The sequence below is a fragment of the Dipodomys merriami genome, unplaced genomic scaffold, assembly GCF_024711535.1.
Source record: "Dipodomys merriami isolate MVZ:Mamm:240054 unplaced genomic scaffold, mDipMer1.0.p SCAF_280, whole genome shotgun sequence".
NCBI lineage: Eukaryota > Metazoa > Chordata > Mammalia > Rodentia > Heteromyidae > Dipodomys > Dipodomys merriami.
The window spans coordinates 548347-568447 of record NW_027204271.1 but is presented as its reverse complement, the minus strand read 5'-3'; the positions used below and the strand labels follow the sequence as shown (position 1 = coordinate 568447).

The window sequence follows — 20101 nt, the reverse complement described above, 5'->3', positions numbered from 1 at the left end:
GCTCACTGCTAATTCCTGCATTTCAAGGAATTGGGGCCCTGAAATATAAGAAATGAGAAATTGAGATGGGTCTTCAATTACTTTCTCTTGGCATGTTTCATGGGCATAGGTGGGAACTTTTGCCCTAGTTATCTGATGATGCGGATAACTGGGACCTGGGATCCTAGGACCCATGGATTCTATAGAAGAATAATACCTTTTAGACATCATATCAGCAAAATTTGAGTATAATCAGTAGGAATGCTTCAGAAATATGGAGAAAAACAATTTGATACCAGCGAGTTAAAACAATAAACAGAGCAGCAGAGTAAAATCCCTTATAGATTAGAAGAAAACAACACTGTTTTTTTTTACCATGTGAATTCAGAAGACCAAGAACACGTAGAAAGTATCACAAGTTTATACCGAAAACATTGCATTGATACTTTTTATATTCTAATATATATTCTCATCCTGATTATTTATATTCCAATCTATTTATTGGAATAATATAAATTAATTTGTCAAATTATCAATTAATTCCAGTAAGATCCACTATGTGAAATATAAAATCAACACATATAAATATAAAATATATAATTTTCTATAAGAAAATGTTTTGCATTGTTCCGTTGTGGTTAGGGAATCAAAGGCAACTGTTTTAAAGTATTATTCCATTATATCTACCTCATTGTTTGGGAGAATTAGAACTAAAGCTTTACCATTCGGGGATGTACAGCTTAGAGGCAAGAGGAAACACTGTGATTAAAACACTACCAATTTAAGGCCTAATAACGAGGAGAAACATATGGACTTCTCCTGGAGCTATGGAATATATTTGGTGATAGAAAATCAGTGGTGTAACTTCCTGCCTGGTTGGATGGTAGTCAGGCCAGGACATTAGGTAATCATGCATATAAACAATTTTTTCACCTTCTTGGCTTTAGCTACTTTTGAAATGGTAGGGTGTAATAAGCAGTTATATTTTGAAAAAATACCTTGTAGTCCGAACAGTTCTGTCTGAACTGTTTGTCTCTATATAATCCTTTGTAACTAAGATTAGTTTTGCTCCAGTAAGACAATCTATGCTGTCAGGGTAAGACATTCTGGTTGGGCTGTTCCTACATGAAGCAAGGGTAAAAGGTCAAGGAGACATTTGTGCCAGCAAGACCTCATTTGGGAAATTTTAAGCTGCAGAAATTTAGAAGTAGCTCTTGAGCAAGGCTTACTTTGAATCCATTAGCTCCACAAAGCTAAATCAGTTAATAAATAAGTACTTGAAAATCCATCACCTTTGCACCTATCTATAAAGGCCTCAAAGTATGATCAAATTTCAAATGAAAAAGACTTAAAATAGTCATTTACAAAAACTTGCAAATGTGAGCAATCGAACAAACAACGTTAAGTTTTTCCACCATACACAGAATTTTACAGAAATAAGATGAATAGTAATTTTGGGAACAATAAGGTTTCCTTGTTACAAATAGGCAACCAAGGATATATACCTGTCTTAAGATTGCATCATTGATTACTTAAGTTTATAGGATACTACATGCTTCAGCAGCAGGTCTACCCGAATTACAATACAGAGATTTACATGCCTCTTGCACAAGGATGATATGAAAATTTGTGAATTATTCCATATTTTTCATTCTTCAGATGCAAGAAATGAAAAACAGTTATTCAAAAGTTGATTACAAATATACAAGTGTAATAATATATGTAATTCATAGAAATAAAAGTTAGTTTGACATCAGTGTATTCAATCTTCAACGTTTTAGAAAGGCCTTTACATAGCATAACCTTTATAAAACTTTTGAAATAAATAACATTGTCATTTTATCCCAAAGAAATAAAATTCTATAAGGCCCTAAGAATTAAAAGAATCTTAAAATATTTCTATATGGAATGCAATCTGAAAGGACACAGTTATTAATGAACGTATGTATTATAAAACAATGTCGAATTCAAAGTATTATATCTAGGAGCGAATGAAATAGATTACGGACATTATACAAACAGAATACTAAATATTTTAAAATATACTTTTTCAGACAAGCACCAGAAATATCTTTAGTTTCTGTACTACTCATTTCAACAGATAAGTTAAAATTATTTCTGATTTTAAAAATCACAAACTCTATAGAAATCATTATAGATGTATACAAACAACTCGAATATATTTTGACATCAAAGTCAGGCAATTCACTTGGAAGAATACCATGGAATACATGAATTTTTAAAGTAAGGTATTGCTGTTGCTTTGTATTGTGAAAATATTTTCTATGGTCACATACGATGGACTGGCAATTTTGAAATTAAAGAAACTGAACTGATCCATTAGGACTTAGGAGAACAATTTATACAGCTTTCCACAACTTCAAAGAGGTAGTGATACATACTTATCCTTTTGACAATATCAAATGCAGTTTCTTCCAAGTTGTGCTTCAGACCTGGCTTGATATAATGGTTCAACAGAAGGAGATCCAGCGTATCATTGCTATATCTATTCCCAGCAGCAAATGCATAGGGGTCAAGAGGCCTTTAACTTGGCCATTGGTATCTGCATCATGATGAAATAAAGAAGCCACTCTGTTATTATTCCATGTATAAGTACTACGCAGGGATGTCCAGCCATTCGCAGTTATTGCATGAATATCTGCCTTGAGCCACCAACTCATGGACAATATCTAAGTGTCCACTGTAGGCTTCTCGATGAAGAGGGGTATACTCATCGTCATCCCTAGTAATCACATGAGTGACCTTTTTGGAAAGTAGTCTCTGCACTGTAGTAAGGCGATTATTTTCAGCAGACCAAAGAAGAAATTTGCTTGGATACTATTTCATTTTTTTCTTGCAATTGATACCATTTCTCACTTTTTCATCTTGTTCCTCAACTTCTTCAGAATTGCCTAACCAGAGACTTTGAGTGCCAGTGAGAATGAGCTGTCCATGTATTTCCCCAATAGTTCACATTGGATGAAATGGTCAGAAAAATCTGGTGAATTTGCTGCAACTGTTTTTTCACTATTATTTATTTTCTCTTTTTTCATTTTTACTATTCTAAATTATTCTAACGGGAGAGTAGGGAATTGGTAGAGAGCAGAGGAAAGATTTTCCTCCGTATTTAAAGGTACAGACTGAAAATGAGGACCAGTGTTGTCTTCTTGTGCAGCTTATTCTAAGAATGAGAAAACAGGAAATAATGTCTTCTATGTAAATGAATTGGGATATGGCAGAGCAGAAAGTGAAATGATGCATCCAAAAATATAAAAGCAAAATAAATTAAGATAATTATGGAGCAATCATATTACTTATGAGAACCATGAAAGGGAGAGAGGAAGAGAGAGACAGATGTGCAATGATTTAGCTAGCCACAAAATCCATCCCTCTCATCAAATTATAGAGCAAATAAATTTATTTTTTTTTTTGGGTCCGGTCGTGGGGCCTGAACTCTGGGCATGGGCACTGTCCCTCAGCTCTTCAACTCAAGGCTAGTACTCTACCACTTGAGCCACAGTGCCACTTCCGGCTTTTTTCTTTTTGCATATGTGGTGCTGAGGAATCGAACTCAGGGCCTCAGGCATGCAAGGCAAGCACTCTACCACTGAGCCACCTTCCCAGCCCATAAATTTATTTTTTAAAAGATATGGAAATAGAATTTAAGATCAGATGTGTCCATTGTTTTTAATTATATTCTTATTATCTTAAATACTTGTACAAGGGAATTTTCATTGTACATATCAGTTTTTTAAAGTAAAATGGATCTTTATATAACTTTTCCACACCCTTCCAAACCTCACCCCACTTTAATTTTTTCTAGTTTCATACTATCTGCATTGAATATTATACCTTCACACTCCTCCTCCATAACTCTCTTTATTCCTTCCTTTTGACTTCCACTCACATATTCCAAGTGATATTTTCCTGGTATTCATTTTGTTGGAGTAAAGTTCAATTTTATAAGAAATTACACCTTTGAAATACTCCTCTGAAAATAGCATGCTTTGGTTAATATTTTTGTGTAAACTTGTATAAATTTCTAGCTTCCAAATATGGCTCTGACTTAGTTCCATTAATATATTTTTAGAACTATCCATTTCGTTGCAAATAATGTAACAGTCTTCAAAATGGATGGGTTCAATCCAATTGTGTATATGTGCCACACTTTCTCTAATCATCACTCTGCCAAAGGGCATCTGGTCTGTTTCCGTAACTTGGCTACAGTGAATAGTGCAGCAATGAACATGATTGTGAAAGTGATTTTACTGTTACGTTTTGGAATAATTCATCACTTCCTTTGTGGGAGCAATACTCTATCCAGTTTTCCATAATAAGAACATCCTTCCCTTCATCTTCATCACAATGTATTGCAAGTCCTCAAAAACACACTTACCCCTACACTTACCCCTACAGGTCTCAATAAGCTAAAACACCACTGTGCCCATATTCTTTCAAAACATTTTTTCATAATTGTACATATAATTTAGTGAGAACCTTCTATGTACTTTCCTAATGTGGGAATGAGGGACATGACAGAGTAAACGTAAGAAATATGCAACTTAATTAGCTATTATCATATTTAAAATCATGTTCAGCTCTAATTCATAGCCTCACATAATATTATTTTAATCTTTATTTGATTACTTCATCTAACCCATAAATTATATCAGGTGAGTTAAAAGCAAAGGCAAAAAGTGTGGTTTGATTTTGACACTCATGTGTGAGGTTGTACAACATGGGCAAATGCAAATAGATGGATTGGAATTAATAGCTCTTATCCATTTTGTTAACGTAGAGATGATTTTCACAACCTGATTCTTGAATTCTTATTCCATTCAACAACAAGAAACATGTGATAATTTCCTTTGTTTTGCTCCTTATTAACTTTTTTTCCATTTTATTTTATAATGGATGATTTCATAAATGTACTGTAGGTACAAAAATATGTTAAAATATTTCTATCCGTATGCATTGACATATACATACACACGTATATTATGCACGTTATATGATAATGTATAATTTCAGTAACTGTACAATTTACTAAATTATTAAAACTATTAACGGCTCATGCCTGGCATCCTGGTTACTCGGGAGGCTGAGATCTGACAATCATAGTTTGAAGCCATCCTGGGCAAGAATGTCCAGGAGCCTCTTATCACCAAACAACCAACAGAAAATCAGAATTGGAACTGTGGTTCAAATAGTAGAGTGGTAGACTTGAGAGAAAAATCTCAGGGATATCATCCAGGTTCTTAGTTTAAGAAGTACAATCTACCCAAATAAAATCTATTTAATTTACACTTGTGTAATTAAAGTATTTCCATCACCCAAATGCACAACCATGCTCATTTGCAAGGTAACTCTGTTTTGTCTGAAGTACCATAAAATATTTTCACTTAAGGTGAAAGCATTGGAACGTGGGTTCATTCTATCTCTCTCATGCATTTTTCCACTCAAATATTCAAATCTTACAATTATTCCAGTTATTTAAAATAATAGTTTTTTACTTTAATACCCAAATATTAGAGTTTGAATTGAGTGTCTTTTGCTCCCTAAATGGGTGCTCTTACCACTTTGTCATGTCCCCAGCGCTAAATTATCCTGATTATTTTTCAGATCCTTGTGTATGACCTTGGGCTCAGTCCATGTTATGTTATTCTTCCTGGAATTTAGAATAACAGGTGCATGGTATTGTGTACTGATTTTTTTGTCCAGTCTGGGCTTTAACCTCTATCCTCTCAAGAGTAGACTCCCATGTAGTCAGGATTTTCATAAGTTTGTGATAGCTGATGTTTTTTTTTTTAAGTCTTTGCATTTCCTGCAGGTTCTTGACTACTGAATTAATTTGTTTTCTTGGGTTGTGTTGTTTCATTTGAATGTATGTGTTGAGTTGTTCCTCACTTGTACTTTTGTTTCTTTCAATCAAGTTCTTACCTAAAATGCTGAGAAACCAATTCTTTTTCATGATAGTCAAGGTGAACATGATTTATTACAAAGCAATTTCAGTAATATTTAAACATCTTCATATCTATGGATGGTACATAAATGATAAGTGCTGTGACGGGTTTTTTTATTTTCACAGCAGTCTTTGCCATGCACAGACAGATCATCATAAAATCTATGAAGATAATAAAACTACAGATGCAAGCAAAGAGAAGAAAAACCTATTATTAATTGTTTGACAGAGGCTTGAGTTCTAGTGAAAGAAATACGTTGCTTGATGCAAGATTTCACAAAATTGTATTGCTAGGGGGAAGCTAAACAATCATCTAATTCTACAGAATTGAGGGAGAAGAATCAAACTCCTGAATAGTTTACATATGGGTCAAATAAAAGCATGCTTCTAAAAAGAGAGTTGAATTTAGAGAAACATGATGAGTTCTATGTAAATGGGTGCTTAGCTGATTTTGTTAATTTGTAAACTAATACAGGGAAATAGGGTACAGCAAGGTAAAAAAAAGAACTTCGCATTGAAATACTCATGTGTGTGTGTGTGTGTGTGTGTGTTTGTGTGTACATGCACGTGTATATACGCATGCATATGTGCAAGTGCTCATTTATTAATTCATCATCCCTAAGCTTCTGTGTCCAAGGATAGTGGCTTACCACTTGAGCCATTGTTCCACTTCTGGTTTTTTGGAGATAATCGCATGTATTTTCATGATTGGACTGGCTTTGAATAGTGGTCTTCATATCTCAGCCTCCAGAGTAGGAAGCTAATCTTACTCAGCCCCCAAGTAGCTAGTTAAAATTCGGCCTGTCCTCTATATTTCACTGCTTTTTATTCTTGTCCTGAGGTGTTCACATGCCTAAGTCATATATATGTCTAGTTGCTTTAAGAAATACTCTTATTGCTTGGCACCAGGGGCTCCCATCTGAACTCTTAACTACTGAGGAGGCTTGAGAACAGAACCCAGGCCAAAATTTTAGTGGACTTCCTTCTCAATCTATAGTTGGGTGCATTGGATCATTTCCACCATCCTGCACTATCTACAGGTTAAGATTGGAAGGGCTGCCGAATCCAGGCCAGCCAAGTTAGGAAGCAAGACAATTTGGTGTGTAACTCTTATTCCCTTGATAATGGGAAGGCTAAAAAGTCCGATCAGATGAATGTTCTTTTGGAAGGGAACCCCTATCCTAAAATTAACCACTGATATGACAACACTCTACAAAAACAATACCCAAGTTGAACACAATTTCCCACAACCAAAATAAGCATATACTTTAACATGCAAAAACTTTGCTCTTTGCTCTAATATCAGCTTCATCTAATTATCATATCATGTGACAGAATAGTTTCTTCATTAAACTGATTATATATTTTAAGAAACCTAGAAAATTCTTTCTCACAGATTAAATCAAACGAATGGCAAATTGCCTCATTTCTTACCTCTTTGACTACCACTATAAATTCATCTTATGATTATTATTAATAGTAATATATTCAGATTTATTAATTTACTTTGTAACAGTTTTTAAACTTTTGGCTTCTCTGCTGAAGTTGAAGTATTTAAATAGTATCATCAAATTATATTACTTGGGTACTTAGGGCAGTTTTTTAAAAAGTTTTAAACCAATGGTTTCTAGTAATTCTGTTTTTTTTGGGGGGGGAGGGTGTCGGATCATGGGACCTGAATTCTGGGCTTGGGCGCTGTTCCTCAAGGCTAGTTCAAGGCTAGCACTCGACCACTTGATCCACAGCGCCACTTCCAGTTTTTTTTTTCTGTTTATGTGATGCTGAGGAATTGAACCCAGGGCCTCAAACATGCAAAGCAAGAGTTCTACCACTGAGCCACCTTCCTAGCTCTCTATGAATTCTTAATTGGTATATTATTTAGTTTATTTTTAATTTCAATTTAATTTTATTGTGAAGGTAATTTACAGAGGGGATACAGCTACCTAAATAATGAGTACATTTATTATGGAAGGAACATATTTATCGCTTCCATTGATTTTTTTGCACACTCAAAAAAGAAACTACTGATGCTTTTCCTGTCCATATTGACCAATGCGTACTTTTCTTTCTTCATGCATTTTTTATTATAAAATTGATATACAGAGGGCTTAAAGTTATTTAAGTCAACTAAAGAGTACACTTCATTTTATTTTCTAAATTTTGAACTTAATTATTTTCTTTTGTTTCTTTAGGGTAATTCTTTTTTCAGAGTTGTAGGATTAGTTAATTTAGTTTTGCATAATTTTAACACATGTAAATTATTCAGAGATATATTTTTTGCTTTCTAAATAGTTAACATGTGAATATTTAAAAATTATTTTCTTAAATTTTATATGGTTGATGAATTTAAATAAATTTAATTTATTAAAGTTCTAAACATATTTGTTCAGGTAATGAATAATGTATTTTCAAGAAGCACATACTTAATAAAAAAGGCTCCATTACATGGTCACTTTTTGGAAATATTTATACTTGAATTAAAAAAAAAACTGAGCTGAGCATAGTGATTTGTAGTTTCCATTTTCTAACTATGTTGGGAAGTATAAATAGGGTATGTAATTCGGGAGAGACTGGGAAAATATGAGACCTCATCATAAAATTTCCAGAGTGAAATGATTAGAGATATAGCCATGCCTAGCAAGATATAGAGCACCTGGTTATCATATACTAAATCTTGAGTTAAAACACCAGTAACATCAATCTTTTATCAAAATAAAAGTATACATGTTTCAAAATGTTTATTATTTAAAACTTGTTTGCAAATTTCTCATGTCTTTTATTTCTTAATTTTCAATTTACTTAATCTATAAGAATCCAAGAATCTTGTGATTGTTTTATTTCTACTAAACTTTTAAATAGTATGAGCAATATTATGATTTCATATATTGAAATATTTTACTGTTTGTGATAATTTCCTCTGTTTAATATGATAATAACAGTATTACAAATGTATGTATGTGCTATGTGTGTGTGTGTTTATGTGGGTTTTGTATGTGTGTGCTTTGGGTGTACTTTGTAATGCTTGGGAGATCACACAATTGCTTCACATATGTTAGGCCAAAGTTTTATATCACTGAACTATACTGTCTAGTTATAATACAATTTGTGTTTTAAGTTATGACTTTTTAAAATTTTCATTCCTAATATGCTTTTTCAAAATTATATATGATAAAATGTGATCCACCTTCTATCCACATTAGCAACTGTTAGTTTTATTCTTTCTCTTATTTCTTTGGAAATGAATTATATTCCTATTACAACTTTTTTACATTGTAACAGCTCTATACAATGCTTTGTTTTCTATTTTATTTTTTCCATGTTATCTGACTTTCAGTCCAAACTATCAGGTGGATTAAAAAGAAACTTGATTCAGAACACTTTATTTTTCTCCTTCTCTTCTCTGAAGTCTTTCTGTTTTTTGAAACAATACCAATGACATACAGCTCCTATGTGATCCACCATTCTTCCCCATCTCTCTCTCTTCTGCAGTACAGCTCAAGTCGTTATCATTCAGCTTTATTATGCTATAATGTTATCTAAAGCTTAACTCATTCCTAAATTAATTTTAGTTGCTTTGAGCAATCTCTAAAGACATTTATCTATATATAATATCAGGGGTTTGTGTTTCCACAAGGTGCGAAATATGAGTGACTATCAAACATCCAGATATCTCTGGAGAATATTGGTCCACCTGCTCAATAATACCGTATGTAAATTCAAGGAATTCATAGCAATCTTGTAAAATGGTGTAGCTTGAACCTTCATACAAGCTTTGAATCATATTACCATGTTTAGTGAAGATAACCTAGTTCTATTATAAGACCAGACGCATAGAAGAAGGTAACAGATTTTTCAAAAATAAATTCTTAGTTTTATGTTCCACAGATTATGAAAAGGATGCTATGAGACTTTATGAAATAAAAACAGAATCTTAAATGGTTGTATTGGCACTATTGCCTCTCTAGATTTAAAGAATGATCTTAGAATATTACCTCAATCCTTTGTTTGTGTGTATGTATGTCAGTGATGGGGTTTGAACTCTGGGCTTGGGAGTTGTCCATGTGCTCTTCAGCTCAAGGTGAGCACTCTACCGCTTGAGCAACAGCAAAACTGCCAGTTTTCTAGTGGTTTATTGGAGATAAGAGTCTCATGGACTTTCCTGCCCAGGATAGCTTTAAACCACCATCCTCAGATCTCAGCCTCCTCAGTAGCTAGGATTACAGGCGTGAGCCACCGGCACCGGGCCTACCTGAAACCTTATAAAGAATGATTATCAAACTAAATGTGAGATGTAAAAACCTGTAAAACATAAATGTAAATATTCATGGCATCGGATTAGTAAAGGTTTCTAAAAATTTGACATGGAAAACATTAGTAGCTAAAGAGAAGCAAGAACTGGATTATATCAAGTGATAACCTTTCATAATTCAAAGGACACTATAACAGAAACGAAACCATATCCAACAGATAGAGGGCATATATTTGTTAATGCTACAATGTTAATGCTACAATGATTCTGAAACTTAAGTGTTTTTTGGGAGGGGTCCGGTTGTGGGGCCTGAACTCTGGGCCTGGGCCCTGTCCTTCAGCTCTTCAGCTCAAGGCTAGAGCTCTACCACTTGAGCCACAGAGCAACTTCCGGCTTTTGTTTTGCTTATGTGATGCAAATGAATCGAACCCAGGGCCTCAGGCATGCAAGGCATCACTCTACCACTGAGCCACCTTCCCAGCCCCTGAAACTTAAGTATTTTTATATCTTCTAATTCTATATAAATTTTTTTACTGAATAGTATATTTCGTTAAATAACATATGCAAATTAATAGTCAATAGGAGGAGCATATGAAATAAGCTCCTTTTTAGTGTCTAAGAAATAATAAAAACTCACTAATAAGTCCATAATATAAAAAGAGGACACAAAATATAGTAATGCTTTTGTGGAGAAATTGATACACTTCTGATAGTGATCGATTTGTATAATACTACAATCATTTTAGCAAATAAGATTTCAAGTCTTCAAAAGGTGAAAGAGAATTTTATAGGATCCAGGCATTACACTTCTATGAATATATTAAACAGAAGTAAAAAAACTTTTTTGGATAGAGAATGTAGTTAATTGACAGTGAACTTGAATAGTATGTGTGAGACCCTGGAAATGATCCGCAAAAAACAAATTTTGAAAAGTCACACTATAGAGGATGTATGCTGGGCAAATTCCTGTAACTGAATTTTATATCTATTTTTAATGTCTGTTCTAAAATTTACAGCATTTCTATTTGAAGAAATGCAAGTTTGTGAAAATCGGGCTTTGAAAACTTATGAAGGCACAATTCACTTCCAAAGCACTAAAATGTATACAATAAAAGGAGATAATATATTGTAAGTGAATTGCATGTCAGGAAAAAAAAACTATTGTTAAAACTTCTTCACACAAAATGCAGAATAGCTAAAAAGATGTTTTGGTGTTGGCTAAAAACTCTTTGTAAACTACTGCATTTAAAACAAAGATGTGATTTCTGTTTATTTTGAGGGTATTTTGTCCGTTTGGGTTTATACAGAGATAACTCAATCCAAAAGTATATGTGATAACTCTAATACCTAGGAATTATGCATCAATTCTAAGTAATTTTTTTTATTATTTTTTATTGTGAAAATACTGTACAGATGGGTTACAATTACCTGGGCAAGATAATGAGTACATGTCTTATCAAGCATTGTAGCCTCCACCTTTGTTTCCCCTTCCACTCCCTTCCCATCCTCCCCCTGTCCCCCACCCAATCCTCCCTGTTCCCCCCCAAAGTTGTAAAGTTCATTTTTCGACATAACGACTTGTACATCTCATTGTTGAAATGAGTCCACCTGTATCCCTATTGTTTTCCCATGGTTTCCCTTATTTGCAATATCTAGTATATGTCTGAGTCAAGCAGAAAAGGTCAGATAAGGTGATGTTAGGGAAATGAACCCTAAGGTAGGTATTCAAATGTTTCCTTTTCTTTCGTGCGATTGTTTCTAACACATTTATGATTATTTCTTTGTTGCTTTGTATGTCCCTCCCCCACAGTATAACCCCTGCTTTCACTGTATTTGATGTCGGTATAATTGGGGAGGGGAAGGGGTAAAACTTCTAAGTAATTGAGAAACTTTTCTGGAAGAAAATTTTAGCAAATGACAAAAGACACAAATCTATGCATCTGCATTTTATGAAAGTCATATGTTACATGCTTAATCCAATTGCTTATCTCTAGTTTTCTAGGAAAAACATATTCTCAAGAACCAAAAGAAGTGAAAATAACAAAATACACAATCATCTTGATTTATTTGTGAAAGTAACAAATGAAATAAAATAATTCCACTGAAGGGAATCCAATATTAGTGTATGTGAAGATCTTCCTAAATGCCAATATCCATTACATTTTTGGAATTTTAATTTCTACTAACATAGGAAAACTAGAACAGGAAAACAAATATAGACTTAGAGTGAACCAGCCTTGAAAACATTTTCTTAATTGTTTTGAAATTACAAAAGAATTGATACACCTTTGCTTTGGAAATCATTTAAAAATATTTATCACTTGTGATAATTCAAATACGAACAAGTGTAATTTTATATAATCATTATAAATATCATTTTATTACTATTGTAAATTAGAATAAAAAATCAGTCCCAATATATGATGTACCTATCATTATTCTTAACTTCTAATCATTACCTAAATATCTTAAACAATCTAAATAATCATGTCTTTAACATGGACGTAAATGTTCTACACTTTTTTTTTTAAATTGTATTTTATTTTATTTGAGAACATACTGTACAGAGGGGCTACAATTACATGGGCAGGATAATGCATACATTTCTTACCAAGCATTGAAGCCTCCTCCTTTGTTTACCCTTCACTTCCCTTCCCCGCCTCCCCCCTCCCCCCACCCAATTTTACCCCCCTCCCCCCACCCAATTATACCCCCCTCCCCCCCCACACCGAAATTGTAAAGCTGGTTTTGACATGACATTTTGTACTTCTCATTGTTGCAACAGGTCCACCTGAATCCTTAAACGACTTGTTTGTCCCCATCTCCTCCACATGTTATACTGACATCAAATATAGTGAAAGCGGGGGTTACACTGTGGGGGAGGGACATACAAAGCAACAAAGAAATAATCTTATAAATGCATTAGAAACACATGCATGAAAGAAACGAAAACATTAAAATACATATTTAAGGGTTCATTTTCCTAACATCACATTATCTGGCCTTTTCCGCTTGACTCATACCTATACTAGATATTGCAAATAAGGGAAACCATGGGACCTATGCTTCTTTGGGCCTGGCTTACTTCACTTAATATAATTTTTTCCAAACCTTTCCATTTCCTAACAAATGGGGAAATGTCATTCTTTCTGATGGAGGCATAGAATTCCATTGTGTATATATACCACATTTTCTTGATCCATTCATCTACTGAGGGGCATCTGGGTTGGTTCCATATCTTAGCTATGGTAAATAATGCTACAATAAACATAGTTGTGCTGGTAGCTTTAGTGTGGTCTTGTTTGTAAACATTTGGGTAAATGCCCAAAAGTGGGATTGCTGGATCATAGGGGAGATCTATGTGAAGTCTTTTGAGGAACCTCCATACTGCTTTCCAAAGTGGTTGAACAAGTTTACATTCCCACCAACAATGAATTAAGGTTCCTTTCTGTCCACATCCCCTCCAGCATCGGTTGTTATTAGAGTTCTTGATTTTTGCTGTTCTAACTGGAGTGAGGTGAAATCTCAATGTTGTTTTGATTTGCATTTCTTTTTTTTTTTTTTTTTTTTTTTTTTTGGTCGGCCGTGGGGCTTGAACTCTGGGCCTGGGCGCTGTCCCTCAGCTCTTCAGCTCAAGGCGAGCGCTCTACCACTTGAGCTACAGCGCCACTTCCGGTTTTCTGGTGGTTTATTGGAGATAGGAGTCTCACGGTCTCTCCTGCCCGGGCTGGCTTTGAACCGCGATCCTCAGATCTCAGCCTCCTGAGTAGCTAGGATTACAGGCGTTAGCCACCAGCGCCCGGCCTTGCATTTCTTTTATGGCTAGGGATGTTGAACATTTCTTCATGTGTCTATTGGCTATCCTTCTTTCTTCTTCAGAGAAGCTTCTCTTTAAGTCTTTCGCCCACTTATTTATTGGGCAGTTGTTTCTTTGAGGATTTGTTGTTGGGTGGTTTAATTTTTTGAGTTCCAAGTATATTTTAGATATGAGACCCTTGTCCGTTGTAAGGCTAGTAAAGATCTTCTCGCAATCGGTGGGCTTTCTATTGATCTTGCCAGCTATGTCATTTGCCCTGCAGAAGCTCTGCAATCTTATGCAATCCCATTTGTCCAACCTTTCTTTGATTTGTTGTGCTTCAGGGTCTCTATTCAGAAAATTTCGACCTGAGCCAAGGAGACCTAGGGTTTCTCCTATTCCATCCTGTAATGTTTTCAGAGTGTCTGCTTTGAGTTCAAGGTCTTTGATCCATTTGGAGTTGATTCTGGTGCAGGGTGATATATAAGGATCTAGCTTTAGTTTTCTACATGTAGTTAACCAATTTTGCCAGCACAATTTACTGAAGAGGCTGTCTTTCTTCCATTCTATTGTTTTAGCTTCCTTATCGAAGATTAGATGGCTATAGGTCTGTAGGTTCATTTCTGGGTTTTCAATTCTATTCCATTGGTCCTGAGGTCTGTTCTTATGCCAATACCAAGCTGTTTTGATTACTATGGCTTTATAGTAGAGTTTGAAATTTGGTATTGATATTCCTCCAGCAGTGTTCTTTCCGTTGAGGAGCGTTTTTGCTATTCGGGGTCTTTTATTGTTCCATATGAATTTTTGGATTGCCTCCTCTATTTCCTTGAAGAATGAGGGTGGAATTTTGATAGGTATCGCGTTGAATTTGTAGATAGCCTTGGGAAGTATTGCCATTTTCACGATGTTAATCTTGCCAATCCAGGAGCATGGGAGGTTTTGCCATTTTTTAAGTTCTGTGTTGATTTCCTTTTTCAAGATTTTAAAGTTTTCATCATAGAGGTCCTTCACTTCTTTGGTTAAGTTAATTCCTAGGTATTTTATTTTTTGTGGGGCTATTACAAATGGAGTTGCTTTCCTAATTTCAGCCACACTTTTCTCATTGTTGGCATATAGAAAAGCCATTGATTTTTGGGGGTTAATTTTATAACCTGCTACTTTGCCAAAGTTTTGAATCAGGTTGAGTAATTTGGGAGTGGAGTCTATGGGATTCTTTAAATACAAGATCATGTCATCTGCAAAGAGGGAGAGTTTTATTTCTTCTTTCCCTATTTGGATCCCCTTTATGTCTGCATCTTGCCTTATTGCTGTAGCTAGGCATTCTAATACTAGATTGAAGAGAATTGGAGAGAGTGGGCATCCTTGTCTTGTTCCTGAGTTAAGAGGAAATGGCTTTAGTTTTTCAAAATTGAGTATAATGCTGGCTGTAGGTTTGTCATATACAGCCTTTATTGTATTGAGGAATGTTCCATGGATTCCTAATTTTTCCAGAACCTTCATCATAAAGGGGTGTTGGATCTTGTCAAATGCTTTTTCTGCATCTATTGAGATAACCATGTGGTTCTTATTCTTGCTCCTGTTGATGTGATGAATAATATTAATTGATTTGCGTATATTGAACCAGCTTTGCATCCCTGAAATGAATCCTGTTTGATCATGGTGTATGATTTTTTGGATGAATTGTTGAAGTCGATTGGCCAAAATTTTGTTGAGAAGTTTTGCATCAATGTTCATCAAAAAAATGGGTCTATACTTCTCTTTCTTTGATGAGTCCCTGCCTGGTTTTGGGATGAGGGTTATGATGGCTTCATAGAATGTGTTCGGTAGTGAGCTTTCTCTTTCAATTTCATTGAAGAGTTGGAGGAGTATTGGTGTGAGCTCTGCTTTGAAGGCCTTGTAAAATTCCGCTGTAAAACCATCTGGTCCTGGACTTTTCTTAGCTGGGAGGTCTCTTATTGCTGTTTCTATTTCAATGCTTGATATGGGCCTGTTAAGCTGGTTTAAAAAAATATGGAACGCTTCACGAATTTGCGTGTCATCCTTGCGCAGGGGCCATGCTAATCTTCTCTGTATCGTTCCAATTTTAGTATATGTGCTGCCGAAGCGAACACTGTTCTACACTTTTTTACTTAACATTTTCCAGGGGTATGTATTCATGTTTCTAAGAAATGTTCACAGCAGTTAAAAGATGCTTTTGTGAAATTAATGTGCTACATTTTTTGTTGTGGGTGTTGTTTTTAGTGGTTAATTGGAGATAAGAATCTAACAAGTACTTTTCTGTCTGGGCTAGTTTTGGAAACAATTCTAAGATCTCAGCACCCAGACTAGCTCTTATTATAAGGGTGAGTTACCGGCACTTGATTTCATGAAGTTTTTTTTTTTAATTTTAATTATATTTTAAGATACTTGTTTCACTATAATGTATATCATTCTACACATAAATTTAGATATATGTATATATTTTTGAGGACAAATAATCTCTAAAAATATACTATTCTAGACATAACATTTATATATATAGAGAGAAGACAGATATATATATAGAGAGAGAGAAGACAGACTCGCTCTAAAAATTTTATGCTACTATTTTTGACCTTTTTCATTTCAAAGATATACAGTCTATTTTTCTAAAAGTTTCCTAGAATAAAATAACTAATATTTCAATAGAAAGTAGAGTTTATTACTTTCAAGGGAATTTTAGATATACACATGATATTATAGTAACATTTACAGTATATTCCTTGAAAAGGTTCTGCCCAAACTCTTAAATATTTGATTGTAGTTAGGGGAAGAGAAGAAGTTAATTCATACTGATTAGGAAATTGCAACGCTTCAAAAAATCTATTCCATAATTTGTTATAAGCACATAGTCAAACTACCTGATATCGTTTAGGTTTTTTGTTTATTTGTTCAAAATTTCAATATGAATTCATGCACAGTGGTAACATTAAAATTATTAATCAAAAGACAAATAATAAAATTATAGACACATATCCGACATTCAATAATTAGCACTTATGTTGCTAATAATAATTTTGATGGGGAGGATGATGACCACAGTGTAGCCTGATAATGACGATGTTGTGATTGAAAAGGAAAAAAAAATACGTAGATATCTTTGAAGCTGGATTTATCACATTGAATGCATAGTTATAAACAGCGTTGGATTACATACAATAAGAATAAGAGGAGGAGGGCTGGGAAGGTGGCTCAGTGGCAGAGGGCTGGCCTTGTCTACATGAGGCTCTGGGTTTTATTCCTCAGCACCACATAAGCAGAAAAAAGCAGGAAGTGGCACTGTTGCTCAAGTGGTAGAGTGCATTGAGCTGAAGAGCTGAGGGACAGTGCCAGGCCAAGAGTCCAGGCCCCATGACGAACCAAACCAAACCAAACAAAACAAAACAGAATAACAAAAGGAGAGTTTGAATATCAAGAATTACAATCCCATAAACAGGTACAGACAGTAAAAACCCTAATGTTATTCCAGCAGTCTTTCTAACGTATATACACTCACTGTTCTTGGTGGTATTATTTTCTTATAAATAAAATCGTTTATTTCCACATTTTGATGGACTAAGATGTAGGTTTCAACTTAGTGTGATTAGTTCAAATAACATTCTCATATAGATACCATTCAATAACCAATGTTTTCAAATGATATATGAAGAGTATGTTCTTCATTACAGCTGTAAATACATGACACAATTTACATAATACTACTTACATATCTGCAGTTACCGTAAAAGGACACAAGCTGCAGAGCCAGGAGTTAAAATTTATTTTTATTTCTGCATGAAACTATTTCTGACTTTATACCAACAAACTGAATTTGACACTTTCCTTATTTGTAAGCTAAGATAGAAAATGTAATGACTGTTTATTTTCTTTTTCCTTGCTCTAGAAGTCAACAAATATATTCTTCAATATTTCTGGCAGATTACATCCATTAAATGTAAGACCAACACTCAATGTTGTGAGTAATTAATGGTACTAGAGTTTTTGTCTGAGTTCTTCACTCTGTGTGCTTACAAGGAGACTCATTGGGTGATGGAGAGGACCAATATGAAAAGACTGGGGAGAAATGCATACTTAGTAAACAGTTGGTTTAGGACTGAGTGACTGGTGATGAGTATTTGCAATAGGCTGGTGTGTCAGGGTCATAAAAAGAAGTACATAGAAATTACATTAGTGACAGAAACTGAGAAAATCTTGATCATTCATCTTATCTAATGGATGGAGGTGGGGTAAGAGGAAATCTAAGGTTTTTCCACATCTCTGTCTCCTAACTGTGTTAGTTACATTCTTGGTGATAAGGATGGATTTAGATGGATTTATCTTGGTGATAAAGATGGATTTAGAGGAAAAAACTCTCTGATAGTTCTAAGATTTATGTTAAACAGATGCAAAGATAGGTCTGGTTGGACATCATCAAAATATTCATAACCATGAATATGAAAAATAATAAAATCAGGGACATTATTAAAGGGAAGAGGAAAAGGAATGTTCTGACGAAAGTGTGAAGAATGTAAGTACCAGAGTGGACAAGATTGGAGGAAAGTGATAAATAAGGAAACAAAAAAGGAATAAACACAGATTTACAGAAGAAAAGGAAGGAAAGAATTTTCAGAAAGATATTGAAGGAAACCTACTATTTGGATTTGAAAAGTAAAAGGACATAGACAAGTTCAATAAGAACAGTGTTTTGGTGAAAGTTATATTGATAAAATGTTGAGATGTGAATGTGTGGACAAAATTCTGGATCGATTAATTCAACAGATCCTGTTGATTCTAAATGTTGGGAACAAATGCTTTAATCCTGACCTTAGAAATATTATACAGATATAACTGTCATGAACTTTTCTTAGTGTGGTATTCTGTGAATATTTTTGAAAACTTTATTTAGCTAGGAGATTATAGATTGAACTACAGCACAAAAAAGCCTAATTTGTTCTATAGATCCAATTAGTGACCCATCTATGCATATCATTTTGGGATTTTATTGAAATATATTTAGATATGTTTGGATATCTTATCAGCCTACTCATTATAAATGTAGGACAAGTAACACCAAGTATTAGGTTGAACAGCCAACTTTAATGATGTGACTGGAATTGATTCCTCTATAGAATAGAAAATGCCTCAATAGCAATTGACACATCATAACTTCCATATACACTATTGAAATCTAAATCTTGTTAGGTATATCTCCATGCTGAAATAACACTGTCAACCAACCTGACACAAGTTCTTATATGTAGGAAAATGTTCTTATAAACTTCAAGTTTTATTGAATGGAAAAATTCAGACATTACTCTCACCACCAGGATTAAATGCCTAACAAGATAAGACTTTTTGCTTTAATGCTTTTCTTTCACTTTCTCATACACATTGTCAAGTAGTGAAGGATTCTGATTTAACAATAAGACAATTGTGACTTGTATTAACACAACATCTAGGATCTAATGTTAATTTGGATACTTACTAATTAGCTCCAAATTTTGTGGATATTTATATTTCTCCTGGGTAAACTAATGAACTCCATGAAAATGTCCCTAAGGAGCCTTTCAATTCTAATATCACTGTCTCAAAATGCTTTAAATTCTACATCCTTTAATGTGGGCATAGGGTTATATTGTGGAACTTTTCTCCTCAGAGAGTGAGTATTACCCTATTGCTTAACATGGACAAAGTACCTTCATACATAGACTGGGTGTGTACAAACAAGAAGTGGTAGTTGAACAATGTTCTTAGCAGTTTGTACAGATGAAATGGAAATAGAGCAACTATGAACTCAAAAGGAATGTGCAAAGAAGACAAAGGCACAAAGTAGAATGTGCCAAGAAAAGCTAAAGTATAATTTCAAACAATGTGCTCAGGTGTGAGGGTGTGTTCAAAGTACAGGTTCAGACAAGATAGTTGGATATCTTGGGCGGAAAACTGCTTTAAACTGTTCTGGGATAATTGTACAAGTAGAAGCCCCTAATTCTGACTCTAATCAGCCACAACATCATCAATTTACCAAGTGCAAAGTGAGAAAAAGAGGGCTGATCACAGTTAGTGTTGAAACAATGGCAATAACATAACTTTTCTTGTAAGTGTTCATTTATTTTGGAGC

The 20101-nt window shown here is 34.3% G+C and overlaps 1 non-coding gene and 1 pseudogene across 1 annotated transcript; one reads left to right on the top strand and one right to left on the bottom strand.

The window, feature by feature from the left end:
• Positions 1–1531: 1531 nt before the first annotated feature.
• LOC138838503 (U6 spliceosomal RNA) lies at positions 1532–1628 on the top strand (annotated as a pseudogene).
• A 14362-nt stretch (positions 1629–15990) lies between these two features.
• Positions 15991–16097, bottom strand: LOC138838499 (U6 spliceosomal RNA). Its single transcript, XR_011375633.1, has one exon. It is a non-coding gene; the product is annotated as a U6 spliceosomal RNA (small nuclear RNA).
• Positions 16098–20101: the final 4004 nt, after the last annotated feature.